General features: G+C 46.3%; 1 pseudogene; it reads left to right on the top strand.

Annotated features, from left to right (window-relative positions):
- The first annotated feature begins 286 nt into the window (after window positions 1-286).
- LOC142728494 (syncoilin pseudogene) lies at window positions 287-2,966 on the top strand (annotated as a pseudogene).
- The last annotated feature ends 16,964 nt before the right edge of the window (window positions 2,967-19,930 follow it).

Here is a 19,930-nt window from a genome sequence, read left to right as displayed (position 1 = left end):
TGGGTGCCGCTGACAGATTTCTATTGGATTAGCCAATCCTCAAATTTTTGGCACCGTACAAATTAACCCCTGGTAAACTATAGCTCTGCCAGGAAAAGAGCTGCAGTGTCATCTCAGGCGTGCCCAGCTAGACTTAAGGGCCCAAGTTTTGTGTGAAGCATGTGGAAGATAAAGTGACAGCTTACAAGTCTCGCCCTGCCTCTGAAGGGGGGGGACGGGGGGACGTTACACACAGGCTCTTGTGCACCATTTATTTATAACAGAGGAGTCCGTTTGTGCAGATGAAATGTCCAGTCCGGAGGAGGAAGGAGAAAACTCACAAGAAGGGAGGTAAGATTTTATATATAATAGCACCTAGATGTAGTATCAGCCTCAGGTTAAGGAGTAGAAAACAATGGATTTTTTTTCAGAAGTTCAGGTGCAAGGAAAGTAGAATTACATATGATACTGAAGCAGGATAGACGGAAGTTATTAAAAGTGCCACATAGGGGAGCAATGTAAGGTGGGATTGTACAAATGCACACTCAGAATGGAAAGATGCGCATAAAATGGCACCACTGGGGTTGGGGAGTGTGACAGTCTTCAATAAACAGCTGCACTAACAGTTCACGTAATGGCCCAGACAAAGATGAGATTCTACATAAAGAAGAAGCACAGAAGGAAATTCTAATAATGGGAATGGGAAGAAATGTGACAACATCTTTCTGTATAACTTCTTATGTATAGTATTATGGGCTCCTCTGTATAACATGAATATATAGCAAACTGAGTATCCATACAGAAATTGAACTGTAAGAAAAATGAATAATAAAAATGATTAAAGCTTAGCAGGACTCAAAACCTGAGGATTAGACCAGATAACCCATATACCCTTCCCTCCTCATCAACCTGCATGTCCCTCTCAAAGGGGTCTAGGAAAAAGAGTTGCTTGGAAGGGTCTTTACACTGGTCATTGGTAAAGTTCTTCTCCTTACAAAATATTGACTTTGTAGGGTTAAGGAGTCCTAAACGGATTCATGGGACACAAGTGGGGTTAGCGGACGTCACACCGGAATAAGTTCAGTTTTTGAGGGAATTTAGACCAAGAAAAAAATAATTATTTTTGGATTCAATGGGAATCTCTCTAAAACAGTACTGGCCAAGCTGATTTTTGAGTCTAGTTGAACAATTTTAACATCACTGCATAACTGCAATTGTGGCGTTTATATACCCACAATATTTGGAAACTTAGGCTATGTTCCCACAGGCAGGATACGCTGCAGAATTTGCGCAACCGAATTCTGTGTGAAAATGTCATAGCATTTACAGTAGCAGCAAATGTCAGCCACATGCTGCAGAAAGAAAATACAGAAAAGTCGCGTGGAAAGTGTTCTGCGGCGCGGCGTTCTAATCCGTAGCATGTCGATGCCGTGTATTACAAGCGAAGATGCTGCGTGTTTGGGCCATAGAATGGGAAGCCTAAATTCCACAAGTTGAGTTTTGTTGCATTTTGTACAGCGTTTGCACAGCAGAAACGTCGTAAAAATGGATGCAAATCCGCTGGCGCACATAAAGTTTGTTACAATCAATGTTTTACACTACATCCGCAGAAAAAAACGAAAGTTGAAAACGACACTGCATTACTGCAGAAATATGCTCTATTTGCTGATGATTCATGTGACTGATTTAGCTGTGTCTTTTTGAGATTCCACTTCAGATTTCCCCCCGCCTCCACTACCAGTACCTATGTATAATTCACACAACCTCTTTGGGTTTTTCTATATGTATTTCTTTAAGAGGCAAAGATACGGCTTCTACCACTTAATTTATGTTTCCTCAGCTTAAAAAAAAAAAAAGGAAAAATTAAACAAACAAGCATGTATCCGGTGCTCCCAAGTGCCTGCTATAGATACTACTATACACCATATACATTTGTTTGTGGTATATAAGGGGCATGTATTTGGTGGAGTTGTTTTTATATATGCCATATCTACCAATTTGGCGGGGGTGCATTAGCTTGTATTTCTTATGATCATTTTGTTTGAGATTCCTACTTGGGATAGGGGGATTTTATGAGCGTAATATATTATATATGTGTATATATATCCATTCCTAAAAACACAAATTTGTCAGTTTTATTTACATAAGGTGGTTCCTGTCTCTTTAGGGTACTTGCTGTGCCTAGTCCCCCTTCACCAGTCACTCCGGAACTTTTGTCCCTCGAGGACATTGGGGTAAGGTTCCAGTATTGTATCGCAGCTGTGGAAGACTTGGAAAGGGAACGAAATGAGCTCATACGAGAGCTGGCCATACTTCAGGAGCCCTCATTGGAAGCTGTACAACAGGCACATGAGGAAATAGTGCAGGCATATGGACAGAAGGCTCAGACAGAACTGGAGAGGGACACTTTGCAGGAAGAGATACGAGGAATACGTCGCAGATTGTTCCGAGTGACTAAAGAATGTGTAGCTTGCCAATACCAGCTTGAATTAGCTCAGAAAACAGCAGAACACAAGGAACTAGAGACTGTTGCAGCTCGGTTGACAGAGGAGATTTCCCAACTGCGGAATACCTTTACTCAACAGAGACAGGGGGAAGAGCAGCGAGTTAGAGCTCCACAACGCAGGCGAATCTCACGTGAACTGCAGGAAAGAAGACGGCTCTCTGCAGACCTGCAAAGCCTGACTGAGGAACAACACAGTACCCTCCAAGACCATTATGAGCCCAAACTTCTTCAACGCTTGGAGTGTGCTGAAAGAGGGACACAAGCCCTAAGAAAGGCGCAGGAAGAGTTGCGAAAACTAAGAGGGGAAATAAGGCCACTCCAAGGAGAAGCCTGCCAACTGCAGGCTCAGAAATGCAGTCTACAAGAGCAAATTAATCTCATGAAGAAGAAGAGGGAAGAAGAAGTGCTGCTATACAGGGTATGGATGGAGTCAAGGACAGATTTCATAAATGTCCATCTTGTAAAAGAGCTACTAATATAATTCATATATGTAAGCCTCTGTTCACATTTGCTTTGTAGGCTCTGAACCTCCATCCAAATGTCCATCAGATTTAACAGGAAAAATTGCGCTGCCATGCAGCACTATTCTTCCCGTCAAAACGATGGACATCCTGACCAAACTCATTGTAAGTCAATTGGGTCCATCATACGACGGATCCGGCACAGCGGCTTGATTTTCATTATGTACAAAAGCCAAAATGCAAGTGTGAACATAGTGTAAATGTTTTTGTGGGTTCTGAGAACTGCAGATATGTGAGATAAAGTAGTGATCATTGGGGTGGACATTTTTCTGAAGTGCTGCAAACTCAGTAAAAAACACTACAGCCTCTACCCATCCCGAACTAGCAATTGACACACAACAGATTGTATTCAACTATACAGCAGTAAATAAATGCATACTGATGGCAATGTATATCTGCAATCTCTGCCATTGGATAAAAAAGAACTACTAAACAAGCAGCTGCATATACAAATACATCATTCTATATATTTAAATGTTTGTTTTTTATTAACGGTCTTTGCACACAACTTAGCCTACTTTGATTAGTAGCCAGTTGTAAAATGCCTATAGCCAATTGTATACAGAGTTATATGATAACGTTTTCTGACTTTAAAAAGTAGCAAATTATGGCATATGCCATATTTGTGCAACAATTTGCAACTTTTTATTGGTTTCCGCCACCCACTGCACTTTTTAAAAAGTGGGCAGAGCTTAGCAGAAGAGTACGCGCCACCGCAAGCCACACAAAATAATTTACGCAAGAAAATAGAGTAAATCTTAGCGCAAATTATGTCACTGTGTAGTTTTCCCCTTCTGGTGCACAGAAAGCAGAAGATGCGAAAAATTTATTAAGAGGTGCGCGCCTCTTAATAAATTAGCCGCATCTTACTCCTGCGGGCTTCAGTCTAACATTGGCGTTTAAAGCGCCAATCATAGTAAAATGTGCCCCATGGTGTTGTAAAGTGTAGCTCCAGCTCAAAGTTTAAATGTGCCACCGAGAGTGCCTGGTATCCTGTATCATAGGTATCTATGATTCCAGAAGCTTCCATCTCCTATAAATAATAGGATCTATGAAGGAGAGGAGTCCGGCGTCATACTTTTGCCTAGGATACAGAAGCGCCTGCTTTTCCTACAGCAAGATATTCAAATTTCAGATGGGAGCACCGAAGTTGTATGTTGTAACTGAAGCTAAACTAAAGTTTGGTTTATGTCTTGCCCCGTTTTTGAACTTACTTGAGCATTTCTTACAATGGATAACTTCAAATATGACTTGCAACGTGGTTAAATGTCTTTCACACCTGATATTGATACTAACCTCTTCCATCTTGAACGCTCATGGAGGAATAACCTATTTATAAGACATTTTTACTCATGAGCAGAGATCTGAAAGACTTCCCTTTATCCTCACCCTTTGCCCACTCACCCTTTGCATTGGGCAGGCAATACGTGGGTTCAGCCCAAATGACACGGGAGAGCCCAAGTATTGACTCCTGCATGCATGGTTAATGTTACTTATATGCATGGTGCTTCTACACTTGCAAACATGCAAATATATAGTATGGTTCAGTATTGGCCATTATCCATATTATGAACCATATTAGGTGTGAACACAATAAAAATATAACACAAACGCAAAGGCCAAAAAGTAATTCTGTGCCTGTCAGTCATTATTTATCGGGGAATCCTTTGGACCAGTGTTTCTCAACCTTTCTAAGCCTAGTAAATCCTCGTCAAAGAAATTTGAATCAAGTTCCCCATAACCTACGTTCCATCAGCAAATGTTCTCAACTGGCAGGATATTACACTTAGTGCAAATTCATGCATAAATAAATCACAAATAATGAAATACAATAGGCGTAAGAAGCAACACAAGAGAAAGTTGTCAGTCAATATGGGCATGACCGTCGTCAGCACCCGGCGAACCCGGGCAAGTACCGGCGCCCACTACCCTTTGGGGGACCCACTCTGCCGCCGGGTACTGTCGCTGCATGGCTCCTCCAGGATTGGAATCCCCAGCCAGAGTTTTGCCGACGGCTATTCTGCCGTTTACTCGGCTACAGCCTGCCAGGCAAAGTGCTAGAAGCGGCTCTGCTCTGGGACTCCGCCTCTGGGCAAGCCACTGTCCACGTATGAACAGTGATGTCAGGGGCTTCCCCAGAGTTCCAGAGCAGAGCCTATACTGAAGGAAGAGAAAAGGAGGAATCCTCCAGCTCACCGTGTATGTAGACTTGTACTGCTTATAGCGCTCGGGTCCTCGTGTCGGCACACGGCATGGAGTAGAAGCAGAGAACAAAGATTGGATCCAGCGCTAATATGGATAAAAAGGAAACGTCTTCCAAGTTTTATTTGAGTGTTTAAAAACAAAATTGGCAGGATAATTTCCTGGTACAGAGGGAGGATCAATGGAATGAATAGCCTACACGTGTCAGACGCTTGCTGCGTCCTTACTCATGGCTTAAGAGCATAAGCCATGAGTAAGGACGCAGCAAGCGTCTGAAACGTGTAGGCTATTCATTCCATTGACCCTCCCTCTGTACCAGGAAATTATCCTGCCAATTTTGTTTTTAAACACTCAAATAAAACTTGGAAGAAGTCTCCTTTTTATCCATATCAGCGCTAGATCCAATCTTTGTTCTCTGCTTCAGAGCCTATACTAGCGCTCTGCTCCGGGACTCCAGCTCTGGGGTTTCCCCTGACATCACAGTCCATATATGGACAGTGATGTCAGGAGCAGAGCATTGTCCCAGGCAGAGTGCTAGTAGCGCTCTGCATGGGACTTTGGCTCTGGGATTGCCCCTGACGTCACTATGCGTATATGGACAGTGATGTCAGGGGCTTCCTCAGAGCCGGAGTACTGGAGCAGAGACTTTACTAGCGCTCTGCCCGGGACTCCAACTCAGGGGTTGCCCCTGACATCACTGTGTATATTTGGATGCCAGGAGAGGAGAAGGAGGCCCATGTGGAGCACTAGAAGCGGCTCTGCTCCGGGACTCCGTCTCTGTGGATGCCCTTGACATTACTGTCCACTGTCATATGAAGCAGAGCAGTGCAGTGTCCCAGGCAGAGTGCTATTAGCTCTCTGCCCGGGACTTTGGCTCTGGGATTGCCCCTGACATTACTGTCCATATATGGACAGTGACGCCAGGAGGAGAGAAGGGGTCCCAGGCAGAGCGCTAGAAGCAGCTCTGCCCGGGACTCCATCTTTGGGGAAGCCCCCGACATCACTGTCCATATATGGATAGTGACGTTAGGGGCTCCTCCTGAAGCGGAATCCCCAGCCAGAGAGTCGGCAATACTCTGGTTGGGGATTCCACTCCTAGAGTGAGCCCCAAAGTCGCTACCTACAGGGAGGGGGATGTGTGGCATTACCTGGGAGGGGGGGCTGTGTGCACTACCAGGGAGGGGGGCTGTATGGCACTCCCAGGAAGGAGGGGCTGTGTGGCACTCCCAGGGAGGAGGGGCTGTGTGCCACTTCCAGGGAGGGGGCTGTGTGACACTATCTACAGTGGGCACTAAATTTATGGGGGTACAATCTGGGCACCTAACTTTCTTTATGGGGGCATAAACAGGGTCTAACTTCTATATGGGGGAACAAAGTGATGTTTTCTGCCATTTTACTGCCTCTGTAATTTACCCACTAAGTCTGTGTCGCCCAAGGGCCCAGATAAAACTCCAATATAGTACTCTATTAATACCCCCATAAAATTATTTATCAATTAATGCTGCCATTCAGTGTCCAATTAATGCTGTATACCACCAGTGCTCATTTAACGTCAATATCCACAGTACAGTAAATGCAGTTTTGTAGTGGTCAATTAAAGGGATTATCTGGGGACCAAAAATGTTTAATAGTTGACACAAAAAAGAAACAGGTTATGGCTAAACCATACCCTTTGTTCAAAAGGCAATCAATTTTCCAAGATTTCGTATGGTAACTTGTATTTTTACCTCTAATTTTCCGGTGAGCCTCTGTAATCCATGTGCGGGAGCAATCTTGTTAACAGGTGGGACGAAAAAGCCTTCCAAAGGCAAATTCCAGGCTATATATTCATCTGTTTCTCAGCCCACTTTGGAGCTCCACCGCAAGGTCGGATGGCTTTCGATTTTCTTCTGAATATCCGCTTATTCCACACCGTGAATAAGGAGGCACGAGGTCCGGGAGGGCAAGAGCATATGCCGGCCGTAAGTTGAATTACAATTCACATGAGGTCTCCTTCCATATCATGTCTCCAGATTTAGTCAGGGATTTGCAGGGCCAGGTATAGACCCAACTTCACTGTCACTGTCCATATATGGGCAGTGACGTTGGCAGCAGTACTGGAGTCCCCAAGCAGAGCATCAGCTGATGTGATGTATGTGACTGCACATCATGATCTAGCAAGATCACTATGTGCTGATAAACGAATGGAGAGAAGTGTATGACGCGGATTGGTCAGCATCATACACTTCTCGCCACAACACCCACTTGGTCAAAAAGTAAAAACACGCCCAGTTGGGCATTAAGAAAATCATTAGCATAAATCTAAAATAGGTCATAATAAAAAACACTGCTGTAATCTACATTACAGCGCTGATCACATTATGTAGAAGATAGGGCACTTATAATGTGGTGATAAAGCCTCTTTAACCTGTGACTTTCCAGTAGTTGCTAACAACACCCAACCTACCTATGCACTCCCAGCAACTCCAACAGGCACTCAGGGCATGCTGGGATTTGCAGTTTTGCAACAGCTCGAAAGATACAGGTTGAAGACCACTAGTTAGACTATAGTTTGGCTGCAAGCTCATGATCTAACAGACTAGGTTTACAGCGAATGGATGAATCTCAGTTCTTCTAGGGGTATGTTCACACGCACTGTTTTCAGACGTAATTCGGGCGTTTTACGCCTCGAATGACGCCTGAAAAAATGGCTCCATTATGCCTACAAACATCTGCCCATTGATTGCAATGGCATTTACGATGTTCTGTTCCCACAAGGTGTTTTTTTACGCGTTGCTGTCAAAATACGGTGCGTAAAAAGACGCCCGTGAAACAGAAGTGCATGTCACTTCTTGGGACGTTTTTGGAGCCGTTTTTCATTGACTCGAAAAACAGCTCCAATAACATCCGTAAAAAAAACGCGACTTGCTACAAAGGAGCTGTTTTCGGCTGAAAACAGCTCCATATTTTCAGACGTATTTTGCTAAGCCGTGTGAACATACCCTAGCTGTGATACGTTCTATACCAGACTAATAGTACAACTTCAAATAGCCTAACCTATAGATCAACATGGTTGCACCAAAATTCATTTAAATGTTCACCAGAAGACCAGATAAGTACTGGTTGCAAATATCTATTTTGGTCACCCTTTCAGTTCACAGTGAGTTTTTTGACAAATTTTTTGACAAGGAAACCGCATCGGAAACCGCGTCCGAAAATGCCTCCCATTGATTTCAATGGGAGGCGGAGGCGTTTTTTCCCCACGAGCGGAAGAACCGTCTCGCGGGAAAAAGAAGCGACATGCCCTATCTTCGGGCGTTTACGTCTCTGACCTGCCATTGACATCAAAATCTGCTTCAAAATTCCAAACTGAATTTTGGGGCAGAATTTTCTGCCTGCAAAAAACTCCAATGCAGTCTTGGTTCGGAAAAAAATAACGTTTTAAACTGTGTACTTGTTAGCATACAAGGCCTATTATTTCATGCTTTATAATACTTAGAATCTGTGGCGATTAATCAAAACTGGTGCAAAGAAAAAGTGGAGCAGTTGCCCATAGCAACAAATCAACCGGCTTCTTTCATTTTCAAAATAGCATCTGAAAAATGAAAGCTTAAATCCGATTGGTTACAATGGGCTACTACTCCACTTATTCATTGGATCAGTTCTTAGGCTGGGTTCACACGACCATGTTACGTCCGTAATGTACGGAACGTATTTCGGCCGGAAGACCCGGACCGAACACAGTGCAGGGAGCCGGGCTCCTAGCATCATAGTTATGTACGATGCTAGGAGTCCCTGCCTCGCTGCAGGACAACTGTCCCGTACTGTAATCATGATTACAGTACGGGACAGAAGTTCCACGCAGAGGCAGGGTCGTGTGAACCCAGCCTTATAAAACTCCACCTATGTCTGTAGTCTCTCACACTTTAGGGTATGTTCACACGCTTACTAAAAAAACATCTGAAAATACAGAGCTGTTTTCAAGGGAAATCAGCTCCTGATTTTCAGCCGTTTTTTTAGCAACTCACGTTTTTCGCTGTATTTTTTATGGCCGTTTTTGGAGCTGATTTTCTATAGAGTCAATGAAAAACGGCTCCAATAACAGCTCAACAAGTGACATGCACTTCTTTTTCACGGGTGTCTTTTTACGCGCCGTTTTTTAAAAATGAGACGTAAAAAAATGCCCCGTCGGAACAGAACGCCGTATTTCCCATTGAGATGTTTGTAGGTGTGCTGCTTCCGTTTTTTCAAACATATTTTGAGGCGTAAATGCCCCGAAATATGCCTGAAAACACTACGTGTGCACATACCCTTAGATTCAGAATTCATTTATAATAATCTCCCAGCTACGAAACTGCCTAGGCGAAGCCCATGAGCATGCATGTCCTCACACAAATAGCCATAAGACAGATCTAATTGACCTGCTCATCAGGGTGTATTTTTAAGGCTATGTTCACATCTGCGTTGGGGTCCAATTCTGACTTTCCGTCGGAGGTTTCCATCAAAACGGGACCCTGAGCAGAAACAAACCAGAGGTTTCAGTCTCCATCACCTTTGATTTCAATGGGGACGGAGCCGGTGCCCCTGGTTTCCGTTTGTCTCCTTTGTGCACCGGATCCGTCGTTTTGCCGGAAGCAATAGCGTAGTCGACTTTTTTATTACCTGTATTATTCCTTTTTATTACCTGTAGCTAAATATGAGTTGTTATACTATGCTAAATTAAATGATTTGTGTATTTACATACTGAACATTTAGGGTAAGGCCACACGGTGCGTCGTTGACATGGTTTTGCTGCGGTTTTGTTGCGTTTGAAAACCGCATGCAGTCAACTGCATGCGTTTTTGCCTCTGTAATGCTGCAGTTCTGTTGCGTTTTTAAAGGAAATAATTGATGGACATAGTTTTCACCCGTGTTGAAGTTTATTAGGTGCTTCCTGTATATAGTTCATTACAATGCATTGCAGAACTGTTAGCAAAAACGCAAGCAGTTCAGCAACAACATTGGCAGCGCGGTCATTAACTGCATGCGGTCAGACATTATGAAGATGCAGTTAACTGCACAAAAAACACATTGCAATATAATAGCAGCCGTCTGTCCATAACACAAATTTCACCATTGACTTCTATTGAAAAATGACTTGCTGCAGTTTAAAAACGCAACATAAACGCACCGTGAGCGCAGCCTGTCGCTTTACCCTTAATCCGTTTTATAGTTGCTCATGCTGAGGTGAAGTCCGCTTTTAACTGCAGGAAAGTGTAATTAACCCCTTAAGGACACGCTCGATTTGAGTTCTTTCATTTTCGATTTTTCCTCCCCGCATTCCAAAAGCCATATTTTTTTTTATTTCTTTGTCGACATAGCCATATGAGGGCTTGTTTTTTGCAGGACAAGTTGTAGTTTTTCATGGCACCATTTCTTGTACCGCCGAATTTACTGGGATGCTGAAAAAAAAAATATTTGTGGGGTGAAATGGGCAAAAAACATAGATTACGCCATTTTTTTTAGTCCATCAGGCGGTAAAAACGACATATTCACCTTATTCTACAGGTTTATACGATTACGGCGATATCAAATTCATATGTTTTGTTTTATGTTTTACCACTTCTGAAAAAATAAATGCATTTGCTAAAAAAAAAAAAAAAGTTTTGTATCTCCATATTCTGAGAGCCATAACTTTTTTTATTTTTCCATCAATTTAGTGGTGTGTGGGCTTAAATTTTGGAGGATGAGCTGTAGTTTTCACCGATACTGTTTTGGGGTACATGCGACTTTCTGATCACTTTTTATTCTATTTTTTTGGAGAGCTAAGGTGACCAAAAAACAGCAGCAATTTGAATGTTTTAGATATTTATTTATTTTTACGGCGTTCACCGAGCGGGTTAAACAATGTTATATTGTGATAGCTCAGACTTTTACGGACGCGGCGATACCAGTTATGTTAACTTTTATTTATTTTTAACATTTCTTTAGGGGAAAAATGGGAAAAACTCGTTGGATCGCTTGCATGATATACTGCAACACTAATGTTTTGCAGTATATCGTGATTCTGAAAGTCTCTTTTGAAGCCTTGGCTTCAAAGGCAGGGCTTCATAGTACATAGATGGCAGACCTGGGGGCCATTATTAGTCGCCCAGGCTGCTATGACAACCATTGTCACCAGCCGACTGCGTCCTGGGGGGCGCGATGGCGTGTTCGGAGGGGGCACCCCCCTGATTCTTACAATTTAAATGCTGCGGTCGCGATAGACAGCGGCATTTAAGGTGTTAAAAAAGTGGAATCAAAGTGATCTTTGATTCCGCCGGTTACAGTGAGGTGTCGGCTTTTATAACACAGCCGTCACCCGCTGAGTATGGAGCGAGCTCAACCTGTGAGCCCACTCCATACTTCCCCTTAATGGCTGTCACGTACTAGTACGTGACATGTCGTTAAAGCGTTCTTTAGTTTTTTAGCAAATTTCCCAATCTACTTTCTGTATTAATGTTTTCAAGATCTCTGCTTCTTGTTATAGAGTAGGAATATTCATTGTTAACTCTCAGGGTATAAAATCCTGTCCATAGTCACGTGATGAACACACAGTTGCTGAAATCATTGGAAGACATAGCTCTGATACACATACTGTAACGAGCCATGCACCTATGTGTAAATCATGTGCCCTGGAGGCAGTGGGTACCGAAGTAATAATGGGGGGCTTATGTTAACCTTTTTACTGGCTAGTGCTAAGTCCTGCTTTAGTAATCGACGTCGTCAAACAGACAACTGCCATTACTAAGATGGTAATAAAGTGTTAAAAAATATACAGGCATAAAAATGGTGGTAAAGCAATAAAAACATACAGGCATAAAACATTTTTGGACTAAAATAAAAACTCCCCCACACAAATCTCCTTGACCATTTTATAAAGAAAAAAATAAATAAAGCGTAAATCATCGAAGTAGTCCAACGAATCTTCAACGTAGTCCAAACGGTCCAGTGGAACCTGCAAAATAAGCAATTTGAAAAATAAAAAAAACGTATACTCACCCATAGCAGTCTTCTGTCTTCTTCCTTCTCTGCTGTGCCGCAATAGAATCTAGACATCAATAAACTCTCATTTCTATTGTGGCGCACAGGACCTAGAGATGCACCAGAAATATTAATAGATAATGGGAGGTCCTGTGTGCCAGAAAAAGCTAACACAGGGACTCCTAATATAACACAATACCTTTCCTTTAAATGGGAACTAAACTTTTAAAAACTTCTGAGATGTCATAGTGACATGTTAGAAGTTATTGTCAGTGGGGGTCCAAGCACTGAGACCCTCACCGATCGATAAATCAAAGAGGCAGAGCTGCTTGGGTGAGCGCTGAGCTGTTTCGTTTCTGATGGGCTTTTCTAGGAGCCGTGTATGAGCTCAATAGAAAGTCTATGAGTCCGTACACCAACTGGTTGGCTTTCTGGGAAGAGCCGATCAGAAGCGAAGCAAAACTCACCCGAGCACTTCTGCGGCTTCGTTTTAGTGCTCAATGGGGTCTCAGTGCTCAGACCCCCATCGATCAAAACTTTTGACATGTCACTGAAGTGTCTCAGAATTTTTTAAAAGTTTAGATACAGTTGAAGCAGTTAGACAAACCTCCCCCTTGCAGTATAATATTGACGGCTCTATAGGGGAAATTATACTACAAGGAGGGGTCTGAGCTTCTGACTGCTAAGGGCTCTATGTGGAAGGATTATCATACGCTCAGCTTCCTGCCCCCACTAATTTAAAAGTGATCGGCTGATGCTGGGGGTGGGATTATACTGGAAAGGGGGGGGGGGTGTATGAGCGTCATGCTGCTGACAGCAGAGGGCTCTGTGGGGGAGAATCCCGCCATAGAGCACTCAGTAGTTACTGTCTGAGTGTCTAACTGCTGAGGGATCTATGGGGAAATTAATCCCCCCCCCCACAGAGCCCTCTGCAGTCAGATGCTCAGACCCCCCCTGCAGTATAGTAGCTACTGAGGGCTGTATGGGGGGGGGGGGGATTATTCTCCCCCACAGAGCCCTTTGCTGTCGGACGATCACTTTTAAATTAGTGGGGGCAGGAGGCTGAGTAATGTAAGCGGCGCTCTGTTAGCCTCACCTTTTAAATCACAGGCCGCTCTGCTCCTCCTGACCTGCTCCTCTCTGGCTGCGTGTGCAGCGTCAGAGAGGAGTGTTCTAGCAGACATGCACTTATCCTGCAGCACGTCTGCTAATAAGTGCTCTGGTGGATGGGTCATCAGCTATCCGGTAGTGGACAACCCCTTTAAAGTGTGTCTGAGTAAGATTGTTTATCGTTTCCAATGACAGGCAGAATGGGACTGCAAGGACCCATTATCCACGCTACCTGCCCAGGACCTTAACCATCCTTCTTTGAATTAACTCACCAACACCTTCTTTATGGAAATGTGGAAGTGGCCACAGCTTTATTCTTATTTACAAACATCGGCATGAAGACATATATATATATATATATATTTTTCTCTCCTTCTCCTGAAATGCCGATGCTCCCTGTCTCCATCAGGCATGTAGGGTGCTACCTCCGTCTTCATCTGCCGTACTTTCCGCCAAGAAGGGGGAACTGAGAAACCTACTCAGTCCCCCGACCACCCCCACCAAGCAACGCCAACCCTCTCTCGGCACCATCCAAGAGGTCCAATAAAAAGATATCGAGCCCGATATCATTCAGATGCACTCCATCCAGCGCCAGCAAATCTGCATTATCCCCCTCCAGGGATTGGTGTCGCAAACCCTATCCCCCCTATAGAGCGAATGAACCGCGACACCCGCACATTAATTAGCCTGTGCACTCTCTCCAATGCTGCCATGTTCCTCGCTCCTCGCCACACCGTGCGCGCCACTATCTCGGACCAAACTACCACGCAACGGGCGAACAGGTCCTGAAAACGCGCCAAATCAGTCCGTATAAATGATAATAACTCGGCCATTTTTACTTGGCCGATATCATTTCCACCAGCATGTATGAACAGGACAACAGGTCCGTACGTGTGCCTTGTAACTGCCACTACTTCTGGCAGTAACTGCACCCACCGTAATCCCCGGACACCTCTCCAATGGACGTCGGCCTGTGAGAGGCCCAAATTCGGACCCAACGGCCTCCGTCCCGCTCGAACTGCTGCCCAATGCACATACGAATGCCCCAAGATCCACACTTGGGGGCGCCGCGACCCTAACAAAGAAAATCAAGCTACATTCCGGTCAAATGAAGATACAGGCAGGATTAACATAACACTCCATATAAAACGAGGAAGGAAAAACAGGGGTGGGGGGGTAGGGGGGGGAGGGGGGGGCATTTTTACTATGAAAACCTTCCAGCTTACACACTCTTAAAACCAAATCAGGTCGCACATATGACTTATAGCTATTAGAACGCCATCTACCCAGACGCATGATAGCCGCTGAATCCAAGCCCAATGCATCCGCCTCAGTTGCCGCCCCTATCCTAAACGAATGTGTACCAAACTCGCCCGGTGGCAAACCCAGGTACTTCAAACCGGCCTTAAAAATCGCCTCAAATTGAAAACGCGACATTGCGGATCCATCCTGATGGATCAAGAATTGAGCCCCGGGCAATCGGACCAACACGAATTCCTGGACCCATTTTACCGGGCAATCCTGCCCCCCAATCCTCCCAATCGACAGCCAAGCACCCCTCCCTACCATGTCAGTCTTTGACCTCCGCACACAGACCCTGAGAGAATCTCCCAACGTCACTACATCAGATCCGAGAAGACCACCGCTTGCACCCACGCTGTGCGGAACCAGCTCACTAACCCGTAATGCGGCAAAGAAAGCCAAAGAAAACGCCGCGCCGAACAAGGACACTTCATATTCATCCCGACACACAAAACATAAAACGGCTAGAAGCCGACCCAGAAACGAAAAAGATACTGGCCGCCTCGTGTCCCTGGAACACGCCTCTTTTTTCCACCCTTTTAAAGACTGCCGAACTACAAATTCTTTTGTAACATCTCTGCATCCCCACAATTTTAACATAAAGGCCACCCCTGCTAAAAACTTGCTCGCCGTGGCCGCACTACCCCCTTCCTGACGTAATTGTACCAAACTTGCTAACGTGACGTCCAGGTGACACCCATCCTGTGATGGGAAGTTATTCCCCGCAATCTCCAACCATCGATCCCACGCTCTGCAATGACTCTTCCAAGTCGCCGGTACCACCGAACCCCTCAACAGCCTCATAAGTTGTCCTCGACCAGGGCCCATAAGTGAAGGGGCGGGGACTCCCCTTCTGCCAAAGCTGCCGGGTGCAATTCCCGAAACCGGGACACCTGTGAACGAGACAAAGCATCAGCCATCACATTACGGACTCCCGGAACATGTTTTGCACGAAACCACACATTCAAACGAAAACACTTCAAAACCAACCGTCTTAATAAAGCTAATACCGGCAATGAACTAGACGACAACCCGTTCACCGCATGCACCACCGCCATGTTGTCTGTCCAAAATACAATCCTCTTATTCACCATCACGCTACCCCACAACTCTATTGCAACTATAATAGGAAACAATTCCAATAGTGTCAAATTACGTAAAACTCCCAAATCACTCCAATGCGAGGGCCAAGGGGACCTACACCAACTTCGGCCCAAAATTGCTCCAAAACCATCACTTCCGGCTGCATCCGTAAACAATTCCAAGTCTACATTAGACAACTCCGCGTCCTGACATACCGACCTCCCATTAAACGAACTCAAAAACGAATGCCAGACAAACAAATCCTTCTTCATCCAAGAGGTTACCCGGATAAAATGATTCGGCTTCGAGATACCCCTAGTGGCTAAAGACAAACGCCTAGAAAAAACACGACCCATTGGAATTATCCGACAAGCAATCACCAGCAGTCCCATTAACGACTGTAACTGTTTTAACGTCACTTTTTTCGACCCCATGACCTGGTCAACTTGCGTCACTAGCCTTGCCAATTTTTCATCAGGCAAGCGAAAAATCATCCGCTCGCTATCTATTTCGATACCCAAAAATGACAAAACAGTTAACGGACCTTCCGTCTTATCTTCGGAAATAGGTACACCAAAACGCGACATCACCTGTCGAAACACTCTCAGCAACGTGCTGCACAACCCAGAGCTACAAAAAGAAAATCATCCAGATAATGAATGACCGAGTCACAACCAGACTCCAAACGAACTACCCATTCTAGAAATGACGCAAACATCTCAAAGTAACTGCATGATATTGAACAACCCATGGGAAGGCACATATCAACGTAAAACCCTTTATCTAAACAACAACCCAGCAGGTGAAAACACTCTGGATGAACCGGCAGCAAACGAAAGGCCGCTTCAATATCAGATTTAGCTAACAACGCCCCCTGTCCAGCCGCCTGTACCAGCCTTACTGCAACATCGAAAGACGTATACGAAACCGCCGCCTCCGCCCTAGAAATACCGTCGTTAACAGAACCACCGCGAGGAAAGGTGATGAATCAGCCTAAACTTTCCCCGTTCCTTCTTTGGAACTAAACCAAGGGGGGAAACTCGCAGATTCGTATACGGCGGCTCGCTGAATGGACCTGCCATTCTCCCTAATTCCACGTCTTTCGCCAATTTTAGCCGCGCAATGCCCACATTCTCATTGATCGACTTCAAATTGTCAGCCAATGACAATGTCGCAGAATATTCAAAAGGAATCTCAAAACCAAACGAAAACCCGCTAGTGAGCACCTCTGCTTCCCGTCTCCTGTGGTACTGCTCTAACCATGGGCCCATCTCGAGCACGTTCACCGGCGTTCTCCGCTGCGCCGGAAGGAGGTGCCTTAACCGGCTGCTTACCTCTCCGGAAACACCGGAGCGCCGCATGAGCGCCCCCACAGATGGAGCATTCATGTCGGAATTTGCACGCGGCAAAGAAACGACAGTGGCCCTCGTTGTAGAGCCAACAGGCACCCAGGGCCTAGCGGCCGCAACTCCAGGGGCGGGGCCCGGCGCTGCGGCCGCACTGGGAAAGGGGCGTTGTTGCCTGCTCCCTTGCGCTAAGATAAGCTGCAACCACACGTCCGTTGCCTTCGTCGCCCAACTAATATCAGGCGACAAAGCCAAACGACGCCGAAATTCTTCATCATATCGCCACCAGGCCGCACCACCGTGCAGCCTGTGGGCGCTGAAAATTGTGTCAAAATAGACAAACAACTCGGCCCCTTTCCCAGGATAGCGTTGGCAAATAACATGAGCCAGTGTAGCATAACACTGTACCCAGTTGCCAAACGTTTTCGCGACTTTTGCTTTCCTATCTGAACCTCTCTCAAAACCCCGCTCCTTGTCGACAGTCACCTGCTCCACCGAGACCAAGGACCAAATATCCACAAATTCATTCCTCCAAATCTTGTCCTTGATCTCAGCTGACAAATGAGTCCCGAGAGGAGCGACTCCACAAAACAATGAATCTCTAAACGTCAAACTAGCTAAAGCATTCTCTTTCTCAGACGGGGGCATAGCTCCCTCTGGTGGCACCGAGGGACACGACGTTCCCTCATTCACTTTTAACCCAGCCACCACGGCTTTTAAAACAGAAATCAAATCCGCAACCGATGCATTAGATTTATTAAGCCATGCGTCACCGCAGGCCGACTCACCGCTCCCAGAGGTCCCACCGACTCCAGAGGGTCCTTCAGCCACTTGCCGCGGCACTGGAACCACGGCCTGCACCTCCTCCACCGGCCCGGCGAGAGGGACAACCTGGGACAGCTGCTCCCGATCCACCGACAAGCGCTGCACCTCCCGGCGTCGACTGCGTCTCTGCGGCCGTGATGATCTCCGCGACGACCTCCTCCACGATCCTGATGATGCAGACGTCGTCGCCGACGAGGAGAATCCATCGCTGGAAGACGAGGAATACCGCCGACCACGCCTCTTCACGTCACCTGATCTGCGACGTCTCTGATGGCCGTGCCGGCGATGTCCTCCAGCCCGGCGTTTCCTCCCTCGCCTGGAACGCTCCCTCCTTGGACCTGCAGGAGAAAAAGATGACAAGGCAGGAGAAGGGCAAATCGAGTCCAAAACACCCTCGACCCTATCCCTCCTAGCACACTCCCCCCCTGGCCTTGACCCATGCTGACAGGGGCCCGGGGGGGACCGGGGTGGAGAAGCGACAGGCACCGCAGAAGCCCCCGCTCCCTGGCTGGGCTGCTTGCTCACCGCCCGCTTCCCCGAACCCGCCGCCATCTTCTTTTTATGTGAGCCGCCATCTTGTTTCCTGGCCGCACTGCGCCTGCCAGGACGTCCCGCCTCTGTTCTCCCCGCCGCCAATTCTGGCTGCGCAGAGAACAGCACGGGGAAAGATGGCGCCGACCCCGGCTGCACACAGGCACCGGAAGCAAGTCCCAGCTCCCGTGAACATGCCGCATGGTAAGCGACCATGTCGGACCAATCACCTGTGCCCGCCATATTCACCCCACTGTCCCGAAAGTCGACCGCTGCCTCCGCGCCCGCATCAGCAGCTCGAGGCGGGTTGTACCATGCCCGTGCCGGTTTAACAGCCGCCCTCTTACCGCCATGGGGAAGGACGCCAGCGCGACGAGTGGGCGGGGGGAGGGGGGCACTTTGTCGACCGACGAAGCGCCCGTCGACATAGGCCTAGGGGACCTGCTGGGACCACCGCATGACTGTGCAGCAGTCACAGCACCCCTCATAGCAACGGGGCTAGGGCTCAGTCGAACCGGAGGGCGTGTAACGCGCTGCGGCCTACCTCGGGTAGCCGCTCCCGACTGTTCCGTGCCGCGCTCTGATCCTCGCTTTTCTCCTTCCTCCAGCAGGGATTCCAGCCAGGCAGGTTCCTCCGATGCTACCCGCTGTGCCACCTTCCGCAACAGTTCTTCTGCCATCTTCTTGAAAGGAACCCGCTCTGAATCTCCACAGCAGCAGCAAAGGTGTTTCTTCCACTGCAGCTTGAAGGTAAGAGGGCTTTCTGCTCCAAACCCCTGCCTTATATCTTCTTAACCACGCCCCTCTTACCCCTTGTTAACCAATCCTGGTCCTGGGCATTATTTAAACCGTTCCATCCTTTCTTAACCCCTTGCAGTCCCTGACACTCTCCCTAGGCGCTTCAGTGTCTGCAATGAATGCGGCTCTAGAATTTAACACAGGCTGTTACTTTGGATCTAAAAAGTAATGAACGTTTTATATTATATAAACTGTAAAAAAGGGATGTTCTAAGCTGAACATACACTTTACAATTCCATTCCATCAGCTTTTAAAATCATTACCATTAAAGGGTAACTAAACATTTGACAAACTTCTGACATGTCATAATGACATGTCAGAAGTTTTGATTGGTGGGGGTCCGAGCACTGAGACCCCCACCAATCGCTAAAACGAAGCGGCGGAAGCGCTCGTGTGAGTGCTCAGCCACTTCGTGTCTGTTCGGTTTTTTCCTGAAATCAGTGTATCAGAGTACGGACTCAATAGAAAGTCTATGAGCCCGTCCTCCGATACATCGGCTTTCCGGAAAAAGCCGAACAGACACGAAGTGGCTGAGCACTCACACGAGCGGTTCCGCTGCTTCGTTTTAGCGATTGGTGGGGGTCTCAGGGCTCGGACCCCCACCAATCAAAACTTCTGACATGTCACTATGACATGTCAGAAGTTTGTCAAACATTTAGTTACCCTTTAAGTTAATAAAATCTAGCCTGGACTATAAAATACTTAACAATGGAAATCCAGCAGTAATTATTACACCTTATTTTAAA

This window comes from Rhinoderma darwinii, unplaced genomic scaffold (genome assembly GCF_050947455.1).
Source record: "Rhinoderma darwinii isolate aRhiDar2 unplaced genomic scaffold, aRhiDar2.hap1 Scaffold_68, whole genome shotgun sequence".
Taxonomy (NCBI): domain Eukaryota; kingdom Metazoa; phylum Chordata; class Amphibia; order Anura; family Rhinodermatidae; genus Rhinoderma; species Rhinoderma darwinii.
The sequence above is the reverse complement of the archived record's forward strand: the minus strand, read 5'-3'. Positions and strand labels throughout refer to the sequence as shown.